This window comes from Pinus tabuliformis, chromosome 1_2 (assembly GCF_031772625.1).
Source record: "Pinus tabuliformis cultivar Carrire ecotype Pingquan chromosome 1_2, CPIR1, whole genome shotgun sequence".
Classification (NCBI taxonomy): Eukaryota; Viridiplantae; Streptophyta; class Pinopsida; order Pinales; family Pinaceae; genus Pinus; species Pinus tabuliformis.
This window is the reverse complement of record NC_142298.1, coordinates 628,877,823-628,882,169: the sequence shown is the minus strand read 5'-3', so window position 1 is coordinate 628,882,169 and position 4,347 is coordinate 628,877,823. Positions and strand designations below refer to the sequence as shown.

Below are 4,347 nucleotides of genomic sequence, written 5' to 3'. Positions count from 1 at the left end.
AGATAATAGATTATTCTCTATCTTAGATTATTCTCTTAGTTTAATTTTATGAAAATTGTTCTTTAGAGATAATAGATTATTCTCTATCTTAGATTATTCTCTTAGTTTAATTTATGAAAATTGTTTTTTAAAAATAATAGATTATTTGGTGTTTTAGATTATTCTTTTAGGTTAATTTTATGATTTTTTTAGATAATGAGATTTGAAAAAATATTTAAATAATAATAATAATTTTAAGATATATTTAGAGTACATTAAGTTTTGGAGTTTAATATATTGTTAGTTTTTCTGAGCTTACAAACTAAGTTACATCATTTGATGATTGGAAGTCTATTTTTGGTTGTATTTGCTATCTTGGTTTTACTTCTATTGCTTGGTCTTACAAATTTAAGTCGTTAGTGATTGCATTATCTATAGTTAACGTTGAGTATTAAGTTATGTTCTCTTGAGTCAAGAACTTATTTGGCTGCAACATTTATTGACTGAATTTGAAATTCAATGGTATCAACCTACTATATAATGATGTGATAATTTGAGTGCCATACACATTTCTTAAAATTTTGTGAAATATCAAAAGACTAAATATATTGAGAACGATATGCACTTCAATTTCCAACTTATTCAAAAGGTCTTTTGAGTCTAGAATATGTGCCCACTAAAAATCAAGTTGCAAATATTTTCACAAAATATTTGATATCGGCAAGATTTCTTCAATTATGACTAATACTCAGAATGAAAGAAGTTATACTTCAGGAGTCATCTTGAGTTCTTCTTTCTTTATTTCTTTTTTTTTCTATGTAGTTTGTTTTCGGGGGAGATGTTTTTTCCTATAATTTTTCCAGTTTATGAGAATTTGTACATAAGACTTAAGAAACTCCCTAAATTTCCAGAAATATCAAATCCTCATAAATAAACTTTTAACTTAACATTTTTATTTACTGTGTTGTAAGACTTATCTTCCATTACATTTATAAATTAAATTGTTATAAACCTTTTTTAGTTCAGGAATGTCTTCACCTTTGTTCTTCGATCGTTTCCTAAATTTAGAGGATCTTTTAAATTTTGGGATTTTTTTTTTAATATTTTTCGGCATTGTTACATTACTTTCCCTCAACATTTGACCAGAAAAATCTCCCAAAAAAAACAAAACATCCCATCGTTAGACTAAACAGATTAGACTAAGCAATGGTTTAACGACATGTATCCGAGTCATTAGGATTTGAAGGTAAAAACAGTTTGCTATGATATATAAATGACGTGCACGTATATATGAGGCAAACGCCATTAAAATTTACTCTGCAGATCTATGCCCTGTATCTATATCTTAGTATGTTATATTAAATAAAATAAAAATAAAAAAATCGGGTTGAGCATAGACTATTTAAATCCCCGTCATAATATCAAAGTAAATAAAACAGTTAATAATCTCTTTCCACTTTGCCTAAAGAGTTGTCGATAAAACATTATGGCTCATCACATCCAGAACCAGGCTTTTGGTTGCTTTCTCGCTTCGTGTTTCTTAGCTTCTGGATCTGTTTATCTTCGTTTTTCTGAAACGCGTAACATTTGGAAACAGAGAATGCCTCAACTCGTAAATTGATATGAGAAGCCTTCAAGCAATTAAGTTATTGTAAATCTTTTTTACTTCAGCAATGAAGGTTCTTCTCCTTCTTTCTTAATCTTTCTCCCTTCTTAAAAGGTCTTTTAAATTTTACAGGATGCCTTTTTGCACTCTTACATTACTTTCACACAAACATTGACGAGGGAAAATGTCCCAAAAAAATCAAAACGTGTAACAGTTACACTATATTAAACCAAGCAACGGTTGAAAAGCAACTTGTTATAAAAGACGAGGACCCTTATACGAGGCAAAACCCATTAAAATTTACGCTCCAGATCTGTGAACTCTGACCACATTTTAAGATGTTATTTTTACTTAAAAAAAATCAGTTGACCATAGCCAGATTTAGCCATTAAAATTTACTTCAGATCTATGAACTCTATCCACATCTTAATATGCTATTTTTACTTCAAAAAAAAAATTCAGGTTGACCATAGCCAGGTTTAAAACACTTCAGGAATCTCTTTCCGCTTTGCCTAAAGAGTTGTTAATGAAAAACTATGGTGTAAAGAATTATTATTTTTTCATCTCATCAAATCCAGAAAGAGGCTTTTGGTTGGTTTCGCGCTTCCTGTATCCTAGCTTCTACTTCTGTTTATCTTCTTTTTTCGGAAACGCATTACATTTGGAAACAGAAAGAATACCTCAACTGTGCTCTAGATGAGCAAAATTTTGCAATTAGAAGCTTTCAAACAATACTAATCTACCATCTTATTTATCAGCAAAAGTGACGTACGATTTAACATTCTGATAGAGAGAGCCGAATAAATGCGTTTAAGATTTCCACTAGAAAATCTGAGGGGTTCTCAAGGTAGTGTGACATCTTCCTTATCATCAGAAAAGCTTGTACGTGAAGAAACCCACCAAACCCTAATGTCGTGATCCAGGCTCCCGCTGTAGACACGGCATCCAACCACAGTATCCACAGACAACGCAATGGATTTAACAGGCCCTCTGTGACCTTCCAAAACCGCCAAACAGTAATGCGCGTTTCCTTCTCCTCTTTTCCACACTCTGATTGTATTGTCCGCGGATCCACTGCATAAAAATTCTGCAACTGTCGCCAAGCATAGAATTGCGCGATTGTGACCTCTCAAGGCGCCGGAAACAACCATGTGCCGCTCGCTTTCCTCCCTTTCCCAAACAATGATGGATCGATCACAAGCTCCAGAGTAGAGGATGGAGCCATTGGGGCTGAGAGCCAGTGCATTGATAGCAGATTTGTGTCTTTCAATTATGGCAACCAGAGAATGTTTTCTCTCTCCAAAGGCCTTCGCCCAGATTTTGATTCTAGAATCAGCAGATCCTGTGTAAACAAAACCATCTGGCGAAACCACAAGCGCATTGATGGCATCGTCGTGTGCTCTGAAAGATTCAACGCATCTCAAGTCGGAAGGTCTCCAGATCTTGACCGTCCTGTCCCACGAAGCCGAGTACAAAAACCCATTGCTATCAACTGATAGAGCCGATATCGTATCCAGATGTTCGATCCAGAGTACCTTCTTGTGCCTGCGCTCCTGAAAATACTTCTTAGGTGGTATGGCATTCATCACATAATCCTTCAGTGTCGGCATGGTGACCACCAACTTATGTTCAGAGGGCTGTATGTTCTCAGCGCGTTTCCAAACTCTGATTTTATGATCTTGATGCGCGCTGTATATCCTGTTGCCAGAAACCAAAATACACTTGACAGCTCCATCCCCGTGACCGAACTTACAGTGCTCATTGAGCTCGGAATGTGTCCATACCCGTATGTCATTGCCGGAGGATCCGCTGTAGAGGACGTTGCCCGCCATTGCTAGAGAAAACACGCACCCGCCATGACCTCTCAATGTACCTATGCATTGGTACACGCCGTCTCCGAGGTTGCTCCCTGCAGGCCGACCCATCCCTACATTGGGGATCGAGCATATGCTACCCTGTGAACAAAGACTCGGCTGTGAGTTGATGGTTAGCGTAGAAGAAATATTTAATTATGACTGCAAGCTTCTTGTAGATCCTGTATTACTGTAATCAGACTGTCCGCTTCCCTGGGTGATGAGAAAACTCATTGGAGATGGAAGAGTGCCCTGCGATTTAGTTTTCGTCTCTGTACCATTGAGGTTCATAGCTGAAGTGTTGTTCCGTGACAGTAAGGCGCTTGCTCTAAGCGAGGAGAACATATTGTCAAATTGAAATTGGATACCAATTGTAAGTGGACGGAGATCAACAGGTGATCAGAGTCGAATAATCATTTTGTTTTCCAACGCATTGCCTTTCCCATTAAGCTTACCAGCGAAAATTACCAGAAGCCGTGGGTTGATATGTCAGACATTGGACCACGGATGGTGAACGGCCAAGCATTGCCCATGCGACAACATTATTTAATATAACTCATATATCCTACCAAAATGGTAATATTCTCACTATTATTAAAAGCTTTTTTTTTTTATTTGGACATTTTTTTAATTTGGACCATTTCTCCATTTGTAAATGTTATTCCTGGGCAGGACCATGTTAATTTTTTTTTTATCGTTTCCATTTCCAATTTTATCGGATGTCTTTACCCTTATTAAAACTATTGCTGTAAATCTTTAAAGGTGATACCCATCAAATTTTGTTAGTCTATCTATTATATGTCCGGAATATTTTAGGACAGATTTTGAAGTGGAATTTACTCAAAATCTAATAGAGATTAGTTTCAATTATATTATTAAATTGTGAATTTTTTTGAATGTATTCAAGAT

At 35.7% G+C, this 4,347-nt stretch overlaps 1 pseudogene; it reads right to left on the bottom strand.

Annotated features, from left to right (window-relative positions):
- Nucleotides 1-2,402: 2,402 nt before the first annotated feature.
- LOC149207202 (protein JINGUBANG pseudogene) lies at nt 2,403-3,923 on the bottom strand (annotated as a pseudogene).
- Nucleotides 3,924-4,347: the final 424 nt, after the last annotated feature.